General features: G+C 48.1%; 1 protein-coding gene across 1 annotated transcript in view; it reads right to left on the bottom strand.

Moving 5' to 3' along the window:
- METTL25B (methyltransferase like 25B) overlaps nucleotides 1-16,464 on the bottom strand; it is a 250,820-nt gene extending 234,356 nt beyond the window's left edge. The window contains exon 1 of the mRNA XM_088449664.1: nucleotides 16,425-16,464. The gene's annotated coding sequence lies outside the window, so the exon portion shown is untranslated. The remainder of the gene's footprint in view (nucleotides 1-16,424) is intronic.
- Between the last annotated feature and the right edge of the window lie 2,694 nt (nucleotides 16,465-19,158).

The raw sequence follows: 19,158 nt of genomic DNA, 5'->3' as shown, positions 1-19,158 counted from the left end.
ATTGTCCATGGAAATGTCCCTATTTTGAACAATTATTTTTTTTTTCTCCATGTTAGATACAATGGTGGATATCGTTCTTGCCAGTTATTCTCACTTCCTGGACTTTACAAATGACTAATTATTGAAGAAGAGTACTAAAAATGCAAAAGTTAGTTATGATCATAGCACCTGATTAAGCTGCGGAATCAGTAACTAATCGCAGCTGCTTACATGGTAGCAGCTGCGATAGCTGTAATATGGTAATGCAGCAGGAGTCGTCATGCCTCCTTCATACATTACTAATCCTAGCTGCGTTCTAGAAGCAATGTCGGATCATCTGCGATAACATCGGCCGGCTAAGTGACCCATGGTAGAACGGAAGGTTGTTGCCGACCCGAAACGGCAGCAGACTGTTAATAGCTGACAGTCTGTTGACAAACAGCGAGCGACCTGGCAGACCCATATGCACAGTCCAACATCGGGAATTTGCTGAATTAGGCCCATATTTAGTAAAGAGGACATGAGTGGATTAGTGGATTGCAGTGCTCCACGGATCACTGAGACAGTTTTGCCTGTGATGTGATTAGATGCATCGAACCGCATGAGAAATATGTGAAAATGTTTAAGAAGAAACGTGGATAATCACCTGATATCTCCTAATTGATAGAACCAATATCTGTGACCTGACTAGAAGAACAGTCTTAAGTACAGCAGCTTATCTGAGTCCTACTGCTTGTGACCATGCAAACGGCTCCTGCCTATATTAATATTTTCAGGCTTGCCTACCCTCCTGATTTGGCCGGGAGCCTCCTGAATATCGGGTGCCACTCCCGACCCCCTGGAAAGGCGGGCAAGCCTCCTGGCTGCCGCCTGACCCTCATCCACTAATAGAAATCCCCGCAGCGGCGGGGGGGCGATGACGCGTTTCACCCTGAATCGCGTCATCGCGGCCCCACCCCCTGCTTCACCATGCCTTTAATGTTGGCATTGTGAAGAGGGGGCGGGACCACGATGATGCGATTAAGCTCTGCAATCTGGCAGGACTAATCTGCTATATGTAGCACTTATCCATGTATATCACGTGTGTGAGCAGGGTCCTCTTACCGCTTTGTCTGTTATTACCCAGCAGGGTCCTCTTACTGCTTTGTCTGTTATTACCCAGTCTCTTTTTATTACTGTGTTGTTCCCAATAGAATATGCTGGTGCTATATAAGTAAATGTCTTGTATTATCCTTTATGTATATAGAGCCATAAGAGGGGGTGCAGCACCTAATATAGTACATAAGGAGAGGAAGTGCAAAGAAAACAAGAAAAAAGTGCAAATAATTTACAATACAAAACATTGCAGAACATGGGATTCATGAAATATAAGCATTGTTATACATGCAGTCATAATACCCACAAAAGCAGTGCCGTCTGAACGCAAAGATTCACTGCTGCTGTTGGCAATGGGGTGGATATGATGGTATAAGTGAGGGAAGGAAAAGCACACAAGGGAAGAGGGCTCGGCTCCTGGGCGCTTACAACCTATAGGCATTGGCTATCGCACGAGGTGTACACGCCCACATGGCACTGGCCACACCCCCTCCGCTTCTCACAACAGGCCCTTAATCCGGACCTGGGGCCAGATAATGTGGTAACATAATTTTCAGGGAAATGGAAGTATTGCTTCATTATAGATAAGCACATCGTGGTCCTGAGGTGGAAGTGAATCAGCGGGATATGTTCGGACGCTTACATTACCGACGCCGGCATCCTGACTGCCGGGATACTGAAGGTAAGTAGCGGGGTTGGGGGGAGGGTTAGGTTTAGGGGTTAGCACGAGGGGGAGGGTTAGGTTTAGGCCCCGGAGAGGTTAGGGTCAGGCACCGGGAAGGGTTAGGATAGGGGGAGGGTTAGCATACCAATCAACAAGTGTCGGTATACTAGCCCTGTCGGGATGCGAGCACCGGCATTCCGTAACCAACCCGAATCAGCCGTCTTATTGCCCATGAACTGCGTGCATGGAAAAATTCCTATATTTACCCGTAGATTTATCCATACGCTTAATATGCTACTAGTCATGTTAGAATCTGTGTTATAGCTCAGTTCCGTCTCTTCAGTCATAGGCAGAGATGTGATGGACGTGTGTACGACTCTGTATTTGCCTGTTCTTGTGTACCATTATTTTCCGGAGCGAGCGCAGTGAAAAAAATACGCAACATACGTTCCGCAAACGGACAAAGGTTAAAATCAGCCACTATATATTTTTTTGCACATATGTATTCTCAGTTTTCTGTGAACAGAATACATCACAGAATTATACACCAATTAATTATCATTCTGAAAGGTAATAAAAAATGTGGAGAAACCATTTTTTATTTTTTTTTTACCATCTGCGGAATTTGTGCCGCACACAGATATTTCCCAGTTGTCCGGAACATGTGGCCACTATAAGGTAGATGTAAGTATTTTGGTGAAGCGGTAGAGAGGATGAGTTAAGATGACTGTCACTAATAGAGATGACTCCTGGAGACCTCACAGGTCAAAGGTTGCCAGTAAACTTCAGACATGTCAGCGGGAAAACTCAGATGTCAGACAGTTTGTACAGGAGACTTATGAGGCACATGAGGAATGGTTTTTAAAGCGGAACCCAGTAGGAGATCGTCCACATGGATTTATTGCAGTGGACCACCGTCATGACAGGCTTCTTCTCAAACATCTAGGTCAAAGATGTGTCACTATTTATTGTGTGATCGGAAAATATATGCTAAATCCAAATCTGTGTTACTGGGAGTCCAGCCTCTGTAATGGCTGAAGGGAAGTGGAACCTGAAGTGAATATCTTTAGAGGAGGCGTAACAGCTATCCTCAGCCTCCTGTACTCAAAAAATTATTTGCAAGTTTGTTGGTGCACGCTACCATATTTCTGTGAAAGTTTGGTCCACATTCCAAGTTACCAACAAACTACCCCATCTATGCCGCATTTTCCTTGCATCCTGTCCTTGCATTTTAACATTGTTTGTCCATGTGCACGTTAGCTGGCTTGATTTACATGAGGCCCATTATATGCTACAGTTGATTTTTCTTACCCGTTTACATTTTACATGTTTTGCTCCCGAATAATCCTACAAAGTACTGCAAGAGAGATTGTCACAGCGAAGACTCAGTCAGGAGAAACCGTACCCTGATATAGTGCTGATTTCACAGAGACTGTTCCAATTTTAGGTTACTGAAAGGGGCCGGTACGGCTTCATGAGACCTGCGTGTGGTTGGATCAGGGGGCTTTTCTTGATCTGATTTAGCTTAGGTTAGGTTTAGGCTGCGAGGAGGGAGGGTTAGGTTTAGGCTGCGGGGAGGGAAGGTTAGGTTTAGGCTGCGGGGAGGGAGGGTTAGGTTTAGGCTGCGGGGAGGGAGGGTTAGGTTTAGGCTGCGGGGAGGGAGGGTTAGGTTTAGGCTGCGGGGAGGGAGGGTTAGGTTTAGGCTGCGGGGAGGGTTAGGTTTAGGCTGCGGGGAGGGAAGGTTAGGTTTAGGCTGCGGGGGGTTAGGTTTAGGCTGCGGGGAGGGAGTGTTAGGTTTAGGCAGTGTGGGAGGGCCAGGGCCGCGCGCCCCCCCTCCCACGAAGGCGCCGGTAAGGACCGGACCCCGCATCGCCGGACGCGCCCACGTGTTGTGGCGCGTCATCACCCGGCGACGCGGCGTGGCCATGACGCCGGCAAGGACCGGACCCCGCATTGCCGGACGCGCCCACGTGTTGGGGCGCATCATCACCCGGCGGCGCGGCGGGCCCTCATTGGCATCCAGCCCAGGAGCCCGCGCGGCGGGGTATTTAAAATCCCCGCCTGCAGGCAGGAGGAGGAGAGCGGAGGAGCCGTCGGAGCAGGCGGATCGTCGCTGGAGGGAGTTGGCAGTTCAGGTAAGCCCTCAGTGAGGCCCTTGTATCTTGGTATTAGACCACTGTACCCTTGTGTTATTGTGAACCCACTGTACCACCACCGTGCGGCGCTAGGCCGAGGCCATTGTACCCCTGTGTTAGGTTATTGTGAACCCACTGTACCACCACTGTGCGGCACTAGGCCGAGGCCATTGTACCCCTGTGTTAGGTTATTGTGAACCCACTGTACCACCACCGTGCGGCGCTAGGCCGAGACCACTGTCCCACTGTGTTAGGTTATTGTGTACCCACTGTACCACCACCGTGCGGCACTAGGCCGAGGCCATTGTACCCCTGTGTTAGGTTGGTGTGTACCCACTGTACCACCACCGTGCGGCGCTAGGCCGAGACCACTGTACCCCTGTGTTAGGTTGGTGTGTACCCACTGTACCACCACCGTGCGGCGCTAGGCCGAGGCCATTGTACCCCTGTGTTAGGTTATTGTGAACCCACTGTACCACCACCGTGCGGCGCTAGGCCGAGACCACTGTCCCACTGTGTTAGGTTATTGTGAACCCACTGTACCACCACTGTGCGGCGCTAGGCCGAGGCCATTGTACCCGTGTTAGGTTATTGTGAACCCACTGTACCACCACCGTGCGGCGCTAGGCCGAGACCACTGTCCCACTGTGTTAGGTTATTGTGTACCCACTGTACCACCACCGTGCGGCACTAGGCCGAGGCCATTGTACCCCTGTGTTAGGTTGGTGTGTACCCACTGTACCACCACCGTGCGGCGCTAGGCCGAGACCACTGTACCCCTGTGTTAGGTTGGTGTGTACCCACTGTACCACCACCGTGCGGCGCTAGGCTGAGACCACTATACCATTGTGTTAGGTTGTTGTGTACCCCCACCGTGCGGCGCTAGGCCGAGACCACTGTACCATTGTGTTAGGTTGTTGTGTACCCACTGTACCACCACCGTGCGGCGCTAGGCCGAGACCACTGTACCATTGTGTTAGGTTGTTGTGTACCCACTGTACCACCACCGTGCGGCGCTAGGCCAAGACCACTGTACCATTTGTACCCACTGTACCACCACCATGCGGCGCTAGGCCGAGACCACTGTACCATTGTGTTAGGTTGCTGTGAACCCACTGTACCACCACCGTGCGGCGCTAGGCCAAGACCACTGTACCTGTGCTAGGTTACCGCATATCCACTGCACCATCACCGTGCGGTGTTAGGCTGCAGGTATTGTTCTAGTGCGGCGCCAGGCAGCCGTGCTCTCTTATAGGAGCAGAGACCAGGACTACTCGCCCAGCAAAGAGACAAGGGGCATACCCGGTGAGCACATTCTGTGTTTGTGTGTCGAATCATTGTTTGCGTGTCGTCCCCTCTTCCCTTTTCCCTTTTCGGGCGTTTCCGTTCGGGTTGCACCCATGTGCCTGGCATGCGGGTGCAAACCAGTCTGAGGCCACAAGTGCCAATGATGACCATCCTCTAGTCCCCGCACCCCTGTCCGTCAGTCCTTCCTGTGGCACCAAGGTCCGGCCCATAGGTTCAGCGTGTCCGACCTATCTTACAGGTTAGACCGTCCCCGGCTGTGTCAAACCGGAAAGACCCAGGACCGTCGGTGGGAGAAACCAAGGTGTCCTGAAGGTGAGAGCCACGGGGTGAGAGAGGTAAGTGCCCCGCCACACCTGCACGGCAGCAGGCGCACACAGCAGTCCACCCCTTGCCCCTCTTACAGCTGCGGGGAGGGAAGGTTAGGTTTAGGCTGCGGGGAGGGAGGGTTAGGTTTAAGGGTAGGATACTACCAACAGGTGTCGGTATTTTAACCCAGTCGGGATGCCAGCGTCAGGAATCGGACCGCAGGGATCCTGAGTGCCGGTATCCCATCCCCGTCCCCATTATATTGGTTATAGGGAAGTTTTTATTATTTGTGTTTTATTATACTCTAAGCAGCAGCCATTATATGAGCTGAAGCAATATTCCCAAGCATTTTGGAAGGATCCAGGGTACCGGGGGCAAGCACATGCTACGACACCCCCCTCCAGTACATGAAAACCCCCACATAATTGAAGGGGGCATGGCAGGCATGTGGAGAAGATATCCCCGGAGTGTGAGTTGAATTAGAGGGGTCTCTGGATGAACGACCATCATAGGAGATCTGGGCCCACAAAATGGCTGCCTCCATCTTCACCCAACAAGTGCACAAAATTAGACATTTTACTTTTCTCACAAGACCTCCCAACATTAGAAATATCTATAGCAGGAGACGGCACTGAGAGGGTGGCGGTGTCAGGGGGAGTGGTCATTGTGCAGTTGGAGAAGCCACACCCACAAGGGCGTGTCTAGCACTCTGAAGCACTAAGCCACCCCCAACAGCCCTCCCCTAAAATCACCCTTCAACTGCAGTGGACATCAGTGACACCCGTCTTCGGAACGGACCCTCTGAAATTGGAACAGTTGGGAGGTATGCCCCAATCTCTGATCACCATTAGTTTTTGAATTCACACCAAGGGGTCCATTTACTATGCCTTGGATGGTGATAAAGTACCAGCCAATCAGATTAAATCCCAAAGCCTAATAGCTCCTCAATATGAAGGCTACTGGTATACACAGCACATACAGCGTTTAAATAGCAACCAAGAAGAAATATGAATGTATGGCAAGTGTTAGATGCACTCAACTAAAGACTGTACCTGACCCACACAAGCAGATGTCCATTAACAAAAATGTGCCTTTATCTCTTACTTTGGTATAATATGGAATCCACGAGTATTGGGCTGATCAGAAGCTAGCCACGCATATTGTGCCCCAGGCAATTGACTTGTACGCCATTCACTCAGTGAGAGCAATCTGGTCGCGGATGTGGAGGCCAAACTGGTCAGGCCTGGTCACGAGATGTGGAATATGTGCTACTGCATTAAGTTGACTTCTGACGATATAGCACTAACCCCGAGTCCTAGGCCAGCTGATCACTCTCATAGGACACGATCCCAGAGGGAACTAGCTGACATGTTTTTGCACCCTACTGCAACATGAACGTCTCCAAATATGTGCAACTTTGTCCATAACCCGCAGCACCACCTGGCACATCATTGTGATTATCAGAGTCAGACTGACGCTGGCGAAACATGGCCCCCACATCTGCCAGCCTCAGGGCTTCATGATATTTTCTTGGTTTCATAAGGAAAATGGGGTAAACAGCAGACGTGAAGGGGTTAAATGATACGCTTGACCAATTCTTAGACTTAAAAGTAGGTGGGACACTAATTCTTCCCGGACCCTGAACCCCCTGCTGGCTCAGTCACCATTAGAAAGGCGGCTAATTCAATCCCTTATCTCCATTCCAAAGGCTGGGGACGTAGCTATTCTGCAGAACCTCTTTTACATAGGAAAAGCAGAGTCACAGGGGGAGGGAGATATAGGATTTGGGAGGATAATGGCTGAAGGAAAGGGACATATCCTGGGTAAAGAGAATATTCCGCTAGCATCACTCAAAAGTTTAGTAACCCCAATAGCAGTGAATGGGACAATGACATTCCTGACGGACGATCTCACTATTAGAAGTACATTACTCAGTCACCCTCGTGTCAGGACAACCGTTCTATACTAACGAGTCTGTATGTGGTTTCAAAAACAACTTTTGTCCTTATGGAAATTGCCAGCTCCCTGTACTTTCAATTGGAGCCTGGGTCTCAATTTTTTTTTGAGTCTGCGTTCCAGGCTTGTGAGCAGGTTCCATGTAAAGAGCTAAAAGAAAGTTTTTTATTTTTTTAAAAGTGTAAACCGCTAAAAGACATTGGGGCATATTTACTAACAGCATTTTGTGGAAAACCTTCCCAAAACGGCTGTTCTATACCCGCGCTCTGTGCGGTGGCATCGGTCGCCCATAGCTAGTTACAGTCCTGCTCACTGGGAAGAGGGCATGATTCACTACGGATCGCAATACTGCGTACGCACGCAGTTCAACTGCGATAGCAAGCCAAACCACAGCGATTGTAATGCAAACTCAGCACCACATCAGGACGCCCACTTTACCATACGCACATCCATAATACTTAGCAGAATAGCGAAACCATCGGTACAATTGGACCCATACGCATACTTGCACAAGCCCTGACCTTACTCAGAAAATGCTAACAGCCGTGGACGCTATGAGACCGCACACTGCGTATGGCTTCGCATTGGATAACTTATGAACGCCCCTGAAACTGCCTGCGTTCAGCCCACAACCCCCCACACCCCATCCACACGTCACCGCCCTCAAACGGCACTTCCGGTCAATCACTGCATAGCCGCTGCAATCGCAGTTCCGATCGCAGCGGACGGTTCACGTATGCGCACTGCATAACAATCGGCTGATTGTGTGTGTATTAGCAACTGCGATCCAAGCCGAATCAGGCCATAAGTTGGCTTGCGTTTTGGACTTAGCTGGGGAGTCTATTTATTTGTATCTGTAGCTTATCTGAGTTTTGTACTTATGATGCGGTTCTGAGTGACCCAAGTCCAGTTCTTCAGGTGCCCCCATTGGTGACACAAGAAAAAGTCTCAGCAGTATTTTGCTGGGACCGTTGGATGGAAGGAGGTAAGTCATTATTTAGCCAACCTGTCGATACATACATTGTCGACAGCCACATGTCAATTTGCTAAATTTTAATACCCAATTTTAGGCCTAACGCTAACAAAACATCTACATGTTCAAAATGTCGACAGCCACATTGTCGACAGGTTCATAAAGTCAACACCTGATTTCAAGCCCAACTCTAACCATTTTTTTGTCGACATTTCAACTGTGTGAAAATTTTGACTGTCCACATCTTGCAGGAATTGACATGCTGGGTGTCGACATTTTAACCATGTGGACTTTATGACATTTGACATTATGGTGTTGACCTTTTGACTGTTGACATTATGATTGTCAAAACTAGGACTGTATGCTGGAAGAGAAAGTCTGACTATTCCCAGGCACAAGTACTATACCTACAGAGGCCCTGATTCAGAGCCGGACGCTCTGACAGACCGCTCGCTCTGAATCAGGGCCGTCCCTTTTAGTTTTTGGAGCGGCCTCCACCCACAGCTATGCTAGCGGCCAAAATGATGGTCGCGATGGTCAAGACCATCGCGACCATCGGGCTTGCGACGAGACCCTAAGGTAGGGTCTTGTCTGCCGCAAGCCCTGGAGTGCTTTTAGGCGTTCCCATGGGAATGCCTCCATCTGGGCAGCCACACCCCCGGCACGCCCACCAAAGGGGGCGTGCTGTCAATCACCATCGACAGTACGCCCCCTTTGGTGCGAGACCCATAACGATGGCTTGACCGTCGTTATTCGGGTCTCGCCCATGATGGAGCCGGCTCAGTCGTGCGCATGCGCACTTGGGCACATCGACCAGCTTGCGAGCACTCAGCGCTCGCGAGCGGTTCTGAATCAGGCCCAGAGTACAAAACCTTAATGGGGCATACACACACTAGATCATTCTTCAGAACGATAACGATATCGTTCATAATCGTGCAGTCGTTTGTCTGTGATGTGCCTTCACTGAGCGAGCAGTCGTTCAATGAAGGCACATCAATCATATGCAAACATGTTGAACCTGACTATGGGCCTGATTCAGAGACGGTCGCTATTTGCGCTCGCTCGTCCAGAAAATAGGGGTGGCTATTCAAATGAACCGTTCGCTGTTTGCGGTCTGTTCAAGCCTCTAGGTCTGAACGAGCGAACAAAACTTGCGTTCGTTTTTTGGGAAACTACGCCCCCTGGCCGCTCGCATCCTACGTCATGTCCGCTATTTATTAGATTAATCGACTACATCGAACAGGGTAAGAGTTGCTCGCTATTCTTGTGGTTGGTTTTTCCTACCACAATTTTGCGAGCAATTCTGGCTATAAAATAACCCAGTGACGTGGTCAATGACGCTGCTGTTTTAATTATGCACACCCATAAAATGCCCGTTTTGACCTTTAAGCACGCCTGCGTTCGGATCTCCACTCCCCGTTTTCAAGCACCTTCCCCTGTTACCACCCACATACGCCTCATTCTGTCACTCAAAATAGCAGGCACTCGCTATTTTGCGAGCACACGATTTTCGGCCGCACTGAGTGGTTCGCGCATGCGTATTTCGATCCGTACGCATGTGCAGTTGGGCAAACATCGCTCGGAGCGAACGAGCAGCCACTTGCGTCCGGCTCTGAATCAGGGCCTATATCGTCAGGTTGTACAACATATTTGTTCGATGATAGATGTCTAAAATGACCAACGATGTTCAAACGATTATCGCACAATAACAATATCGATCAATTTAATCGTCTAGTGTGTGCCTTAAGTGTGTATACACTCGTCAATGTTGGCACCCCCGCCGGGTCCCGCCGCAGACGATATCGCCGCATACACACATCGTCTGTTAGATTCACTCTTTCTTCTAGTTATTAATCAAGTTCAGTAAAAGTTCCCGATTCCCTGGGACAGGAACCATATTGAGGTAATCGGAATGACGTATAATTGGCTACTCTCCTGGAATATCTAGGAGACTCCTGAGGTTCTACCAAACTTCTGGGAGAGTAGGCTAGTCTCGATCAGGCTTGCACCCCTCTGCACAATGACTCAATTCGCCACAGGCACAGCGGCGGTGACGCGTTTCACAATGGTAACCCCCTGCACCCTCGCCTCAGAGTTCTCCCAGCCAAGACAATTTATAGTGTAGTAACAAAAAAATAATTTCCATTTACAAAGTCAATGCAAACGCTTCTAAATCTGATCTGTCCCAACTATCTATGGGTCCAATTTGTACACTAGACACATGGAAAATACAAATATACCCATTAAGTGCAGAGAGAATTACATGTTGGTCACTTCTCCAGCAGAGCCTGGGAGAAGGGAAGAGGCTAATGGCTTTCCCGAAAAGGTCACCGTATGAGCAAGAGCACTAAGCAGATTATCCCGGATCAACACTAGACCCACAAAGTAAGAGACACGCTTTGATCAATAGCCGAGGCAGATCCTACTAATATATAGTGACAGGCACAGATGCCAGTTACCACGCCATCATTCACATGCTGTGTCTTACCCGCTAATGAGTCCCATTGTTGCCCGCTGCACAACTCAGCTTAACACTTCCAAAGGGCCATGTAAGAGCTAAAACCTGCCCATTGACACCGAGAAAAAGGTCATATAGCAACGTATGAGACTGGCACAATATGGAATCTATACAAAATGGGTTAGAGTCTCATCTAACTGTGTGGAGTTTGTATGTTCTCTCCATTAGTGCTCTGATTTATGCCCACAATCCAAAAAACATACTGGTAGGTGAATTGGCTACTGCCAAAAATGAACCCTAGTGTGCGTGTATATGTGGTAGGGAATATAGATTGTAAGCTCCACTGGGGCAAGGACTGGTGTGAATGGCTAAAAATATTCTCTGTGAAGCGCTGCAGTATATGTGTGCGTTACATAAATTGCTGTTAATAAATTAGTAAATAATATATAATGCATGTGAGGGGAGTAGACCAGACTCCCAGATCCCACCCACTTCACTGACCGAGCAGTGGCATAGTCAGGCGGGGTGCAGGGAAGGGCGACCGCACTTCCTGCTGAAAATCTGTATAAATAAAATGGTGCCTATAGTGACCCCCAATGCTGCAAACTGTTTTTTTTTTTTACCAGCTTAATGGCTATAACAGACTATGAGGGGCATGCCGTGGCTGGCATTATTCAGCCGCACAGGCTACACTGAAAAGGCCGCAGCCAGCACTTGATCGACCAATAGGCTGCAGTCGTTCATTCCCACTCCCTCTCTCCTAAGATGACAACCTAGCTAGGAAGATCAGCAGATGGAAATGTCTGGCTGCCTCTGCAGTGCCGAATGCCGTTTCCATTTTCGCAGCCCCCTCCTGTCAATAGCTGGCTATGCCACTGGGCCGGAGGAGGCATGTTGGTGTGATTTGTGTGCAAAGATATGTAACACCTGGACATCACAGAGGGGAGGCAGGTATGGGTTTTTACAGGAGGTAACTCCATTAATTGACCATTGCAAATACAAGCCCTCTTTGCTGGCAGAATGGTGAGCGTTTCCACCTGTAAAATGGCTCAATATATTTAAAATCTGTTAGGCATACTGTGTTGGGACTTGTTATATAGGGGTCTATGTACTAAGCCTAGGGGACAGATAAAGTGGACAGAGATAAAGTACCAACCAAGCAGCTCCTAATTGCCATGTCACAGGCTATGAAAAATGACAGGAGCCGATTGGTTGGTACTTTATATCTCTCCAAGGCTTAGGCCGCGTACACACTAGACGATAGGCTCCATGAGCGATATTGTCTAGCGCAGTGTTGGCTAACCTTGACACTCCAGCTGTTATGGAACTACATAACCCAGCATGCACTGCTACAGTTTTGCTATTAGGGCATGCTAAAACTGTGGCAGGGCATGCTGGGATATATAGTTCCACAACAGCTGGAGTGTCAAGGTTAGCCAACACTGGTCTAGCGTTTCCCCTACAGTTCCGGGCTCAATATCGTTTACGATATTATTCAATGCCAGCACCCTCCCTCATCCCTGAGCATGCACACCCTAACAATATCGTCAGGTTGGACTGCATGTTCAGACGATGTATAACATCTTCATCGACCCGTGCTAGCGCGCATAGTTTGGTCGTTCACCGCGTACACACTGGACGATATTGGACCCGATGAACAATAACGATATCGTTCAAATCATCCAACTTATCTACTGTGTATGTGACTTTAGTACATATTCACTCAGCCTTGAGAGATAAAGTGGAGAAAGTACCAACCAATCAGCTCCTGTAATTTTTCAAACACAGCCTGTGACGTGGCAGTTAGGAGCTGGTACTTCTCTTTCTCCAACGCTTAGTGAATAGACCCCACAGGCCCCCATTTACCAACAAAGCAGAACCCCTTTAGTGCTCGCTGAAGCGGCTATGTCCTCATTTCTGCATTTGAGAAACAGCATTGCTCTCGCCATCTTTTAGATGGAGAGAGCGATGCGGGCCCCATTACCGGCAATGGAGACCCGGCGGTGCCTTTCCGGCTTCAGCGAAACCTTCCAGGCACTGCCGGGTCCTCATGTCATGCACATACAGACCATCGCACATGCGCATAACACTGGAGCCCCTTCGCAGCGTTAAACTGCCAGCAGCCCAGAGTAGGACCTCGCCGAGGACTTTGCGAGACCTCGCCAGAGGGGTAAGTATTGGTAAATACCTGTGAATTTTTCATTAGTATCACAGTGATACTAAACGAAAAATGTTGCTGGTATTTGCCTTTGTTGATAATTGGGGGGCCTTAGTCTTTTAACTGTCATCTGAATGTTTATTTTGCTATAAAAAAGGTTACTGCTACACTAATAATGCGAGCGGCTAAGGACAGCTAAAAATATATAGATCTGAGAACAGAGGTCAAAGTGTTCAGAGGACTAAAGTATAACTATTTAACAAGTCCCATCGAAGTGACAGTTTTATATTCTGGTTAATGGATCGGGATGACCTGCAAGACCTCAGTCCCAATCAAAAATGGCCGCCTATAGCAAAATATGGCAGGACAAAAAAAAAAGATAGAAAAGTTTTACCGGTTTCTGAGCTAATGGGGTTTTGATAGCTGAAATAAGGTTTATTCTGACGTATGGGTTACATACACTTTTAGCAGCAAAACATTGTAAATAGAATCAGGTGAGACAGATTATGGAGATGCAGCTGGAGGGAGGAGGGCAGATGGTATACACCCAATACCTTAATTTTAGTATCTGTCATCTTATTCTATTTCACGTTGCTAAAGACGTCCAGCATTCCATTGTATTATCAGAAGTTTATTAAGAAGCAAAACCATCCACAGCGTTGTACAATCAGGGATAGGAATCTCCTAACCAGCATCATACAGGAACATAATCACTATAAGCATACAGGAAGGAATCTAACCAGTGACCCCTCTGTCTCACCCTGCTGTGTGTTTGGTAAGCAATAGTGAATTATACCATAAAGCTTTGTTTATGGCCCAGCTGTTCCCAAACGCACTTAGCAAAGGAAGTGGCTGGGACATGTGAAAGACCCTGCTCCCCCCGTGAGAATTGCTGTATTGCAGCTTCAATAGAGGCGACCCCACAGACATGTGTCACTGTAGTAGACACAAGTGTGTGCCCAGTTGGCAAATGAAGTCTCTCTATCTTAACATTTCCACAAAGCATTCTTGGAAATCCTTGTTGCACTTTCTGTGGTAATACCACTAGGGGCACTGTTCTATTAGGAATCGGTATGAAATACCGGCTGACGCATGGCCGGCAGTTCGATTCCCAGCAGATTCCCAGCAGCGGCAGTCCGACAGATGCAGAGATCCCGGCAGCGGCAGGCCGACAGCGCTGGAAATCCCGATAGTTCCTAGGTAAGTACAAACTAACCTAACCCCCCTAACCCTCCTTAGGGGTGCCTAACCCTAACTTCCCCCCTGTGCCTAACCCTAATCCCCCCTCTAAGTGCCTAAACCTAACCCCCCCTTCCCTGCTGCCTAAACCTGTCCCCCAGGGGAGTGCCTAACCCCCCCTTCCCCTAGCCTAAACCTCCCAGGGGAGTGCCTAACCCTAAGTCCCCCCGGGTGCCCTAAACCTAACCCTCCCCCCCGCGGCTGTACATCTCTTATTCAGGCCCTAAGGCTGGATACACACTAGGCGATATATTGGACGATATATTGGTTTGAGGCAAATTGGAATGACATATCGTCCACACCGCATAGTGCGTATGTTCAACCACAAGATCTATTGGTCCAATCTGTCCTCTGAAGACATCACCTGATTGCATAGTGTGTACAGGAGGATACAATGCTCCGACATGATATATTGTGTAGTCATTCTTAAGATTGCATAGTGTGTACACTCTATATTGTGTGTTCTCGGATGAAGGGAAAATTGAACGACCATCGTGGCTTTTGTACATCGTTCTGATGTGTAGCCTCCCTCCTACTCATTTTTTTCTGCTCTCTCTCTCTCTGTATAACTTATGGGTAAATTGAAAATTTTATAGAAATATCAAGTGAAAAAAAGCTCCAACAATACACATCCTACTCCAAATACCCCAACACTAGTAAGATCACAAGCATCACCGCGGTTGTTTCAGCTTTGTTTTAATGGACATGTGATTGGGGAGAAACAAAACAGCTGAAACACTAAGGGGCCCATTTATTAAGGATCGCATTTTGCAATGCGATCAGGGCATGCAGTACCGCCCATGATCGCATTGCAAAATGCGATCATACCGGCCGAATGTATGACCCGGCACATGCAGGGAGACGGGCTCCGAAAAGAGCCCGTCCCTGCGATGTGGTCGGAGCGCATTCCGGGCTGCTGCGCATGCGCAGTCCCGTGGACTGCACATGAGCGGCGCCCATTGCCGGCAGAGGGATCTGGAAGATCCCTCCGCCGGCTGAAATGCGGTAAGTGCCCATAGGACACAGCGGCTAACGCTATCTGCAGATGGCGTTAGCTGCTGGGGTCAATATCGGGAATTGATACATTTGGCAGTATCGCATCCCCCATAGAAACCTATGGGGGAGGTGGCTGCCGGCAGCAATGGAGGGATCGCAGCAGGTATCGTAGATACCTGCTGCGGTCCCTCCTTCATACATCCGGGGGATACTTAGTATTGAGGTAAACCCCCGAAAACAGGTGTTTTCGGGGAATTTACCTCAAATGAACTTTGATAAATGGGCCCCCAAAGCTGAGCACACACTGAGCAGGCAGACATATCAGATCCTGGGTACAAATCAGAACGATGGAATGAACGGTGGAGCCATTATCACGGCATGGCGTTGCATGCACTACACCAAACCGGACGTCGCATGCCACAGCGGAAGCGCACATACACACTGCATGATATGTCGTTCCGATTTGCCAAATCAGAATAACATTGCTCGTCTGTGTACCCAGCTTAAGACGTCCTCTCTCTGACAGGCAGTAATTGCTCTAGGGCAATAACCAAAGAAAGTTGCTCAGTAAACAAATTTGTCCTTGTACTGTCCATTCTTCCATTGTTAGTACTCCTATCTGCACTGTTTATCAGCTTTCAATGCCAAAATAAAAATAGTTTAGTCTTCCCATGGCCACACACCAGTCCTAGTTGAGGCATTTCTGTAAACTTTTACCTCAAAAAGGGATAGATTATGCTATAGTAAAATGGACCTCAACAGATGTCCAGAATCCATGGCCAAACAAAATGGCCTTAGACACAACTATCAGTAGCAGGGTAGGGGAGAGCATTATTTCAGTGTTTTAACATTGGTTACAGTGGAGTATCTATAATGGGTGCAAGATGTGCAGAGCTCTTGTTCCCTTAAGTCAGGGGTTCCCAACCACGGTCCTCAAGGCACACTAACAGTCCAGGTTTTAAGGATAGCTATACTTGAGCACAGGTGACTTAATTAGTATCTCAGTTATTTTGATATAAACATCTGTGCTTTAACATGGATATCACCAAAACCAGGACTGTTAGTGTGCCTTGAGGACCGAGGTTGGGAATCACTGCCTTAAGTCATATGGGGGCCTGTGCCACGCACCCTAACCCACAAGTGGGCCTGGAACTAACCTGTCTTCTTGCAGAAAAACATTTGTTTTGCAATGCATGAATCAAGTGATCCCGGTTTGCCTCCAACCTCACCCACCCCCCTGGGCTCTTATTAATTAATGAGATAATTGGTTCTTCAATTCAAACTAAGCTCATTTGCATTTTATCCTAAGCTCTTCGGACAGCAAGGAATTCCATCCCAGCTATTTTAAATGGTTTAGTTTGGTGTTTTGTTTTTACTAATCCTATAGAAAGTCAATTAGTACCTTTGTAGATCTGAAATCACAGATAAGCCATCATGGCTGAGGGGCTTGTAAGCAGGCATCTTAACCACAACCCAAACTTAAATGCATTCTCATTAGCAGGTGTAATTTTAATTGCACAGTAAATGGTTTTCTCAACCCCATGGGAAGTTAGTATGTGCTGGATAAGAGAACTAATACACTTAAGCCTGTATCATGTAAAACAACCACACTGAGATTCAGGTTAGGTATAAACTGGAAGAACAATGTGTGTAACGGAGGCTCCTGCAGGGATATATTGACTTAGTAGTGGCTGGCTGTTTTCTGTGAGGCAATTTATCCATTTTGCCAGCAACATAAAGTGGAGACGGCAAATTTGTGATCAGTTCCTAAGATGCACAAGAACACCTAGGAGCCAATGACATGACTGAGGTGCCATGTTGGAAGCAGCCATTATAGGGGCTGCACAGACAATCAACTCACTAGAGACCATGGATAGACTTGAGATCACAAAATGGCTGCCTCTACCGTGTACAGGTGAAAAGTACACTTTAATGGACTCTAACACCCATGTTTATGTACACAAAGTGATCTAGGCTACGACGAGAGTTTTGAAGTAAAGATCAATTGAATATTGGTTAAGCGGACAATATGGCTCCTTCCTTAGTAGGTGTCGAGTGTCTATCCCAATTGCGCGGAAGAGTGGGCAAATCTCCTGGAGGCCGTCCGCCACCAGCTTCCCTAGTGAAGGGGGGCGGCCAATGGCGTGAGTCACGCTAAAGGACGCAATGACAAGATCAGTGAGGGAGTATCGATGAAACGTGCGTGGGTCAGCATTGAGATCGCTCTGCGATCACTCGCACAAAAAGCCATCGCAGAGTAAGTGACAGGAGGTCAGCGTTTGGGGGTGGTGACGGGGGAGTGGTTGGAGAAACGCAGGTGTGCCTGTCCGTTTGAACACAGTTTCCTGGCTGTGCATAAATTAGCCACTGCGACGGCATTCGCAGCTGGAGTACTCACTGCGTGCTATGAGGATAGCAATTTCAGAGCAAGGTCAGACCTGCTGTAAATGTGCGTGTGAGGCCGATGTTACCGATGTATACACAGGACTGCAAGGTATTACGGATGTGAGTTAGCGGTAGTGGGCATCTCTATGCTGGCTGTGCGAGGGTTTTGCAATTGGATTCATTAGCATATTTTCGCAGCAGACTTCCAGGCGTAGTCGCAGCTGCGAACGCAATAGCGTTCCGTAGTGAATCAGGCCCTTTGTGTCCGCAAAAAACTGACAGTCGCCCATGTCATTTCCCCAGCTATGGTTCCCCTTTAAATATGTGACACACGGCTTTAAAAATAAGTGTTGGTTTACAGGACTGCCGCTCAGGGCATAGTTATCCAAGCCAACGGCTCCTGATTCCAGCGATAGGAGAAGCGCAGAAAGCACTGAGAACTCTTCTATAGACTGAGATGTCTATTCAGGGTCCCATTATGCAGCAAGGCTCAGGGGGGAGATGCAGTTTCCATGTGAAATAATGAGGCCTTCTCTCTCGGTAATGCCAAGGACAACACTGGTGTCTCCTTATCACAGGGCGATTGTTCCGTTTTAAAGTTCACTGTACAAATGTCAGGATGGAGACAAGCAAGCCTTGGCTGCCATTAAACATTGGAAACCCTGAGTGAACTCACACCTCCACATAGAACCTGTGCAGAACATAGAGAAGCTCACTGGTATATTCACCGCTGGAAAACTGCATTACAACAATTTAAAGTGCGCATTTTATGTGGTAAAAAAGTTTCCTTAGCCCACCCTGACCTACAAACTGTGCTTCCATCTTACTTCATCTACAGGGTTGTTATGGTTTTTAGCTCTCTAAACAGGGAGATCTATTTTCCAAGATGGCTGCTCAGATGTTCTATGTTACCTAAGTGATATCTGAGGTATGCCCATTAAGCATATAGTTATTATACCACATTAAATTGTGTACTGTTAGGAGAGCCCTAGCTTTATGCCTTGAACATAAGGAGCAGTGCTGTCCAGTAGAAGGATGGTGACATTAAAGTACTAATACTGCTAGACTTGGTCCTAAATGAAATGGGCACGGCATCACTGATCTACTCTGCTAGGGTAATGTCTCATCTAGTCCCTCTGCTAGGGTGTCTCTGCAAGAGAATAAGGAATGGTCTCTTTGGTTTGTGAAGACATACTACATCTGGACCTCCAAGCAGGGTCTGCTTTTGTCTGTGAATTTACTTTGGGTCACCATCCTGACCTGCCACTTCCTGAACCAATAATCTGGTTATTTGGCCTTATTGCAGAACACAGATGACCAGATTGTGAAAGCCAGACGCTTGCAACTGGGCAAGCGCCTGGAATGCAAGAGGCTTTGAAAACCCACAGTGGTCAATCGATGACTAAATATACATTTATGTGACCATTGTCACCATTTTCAGCTAGATGGATCAAAATCCATCCAATCGCTGCTCTTTGGATTACAACAGTGTGCCATGTCAGGCCG

This window comes from Taudactylus pleione, unplaced genomic scaffold (assembly GCF_031769625.1).
Source record: "Taudactylus pleione unplaced genomic scaffold, aTauple2 ptg000490l, whole genome shotgun sequence".
Lineage (NCBI taxonomy): Eukaryota > Metazoa > Chordata > Amphibia > Anura > Myobatrachidae > Taudactylus > Taudactylus pleione.
Note: the sequence above shows the minus strand (reverse complement) of the source record. Positions and strands in the feature narration are given on the sequence as shown.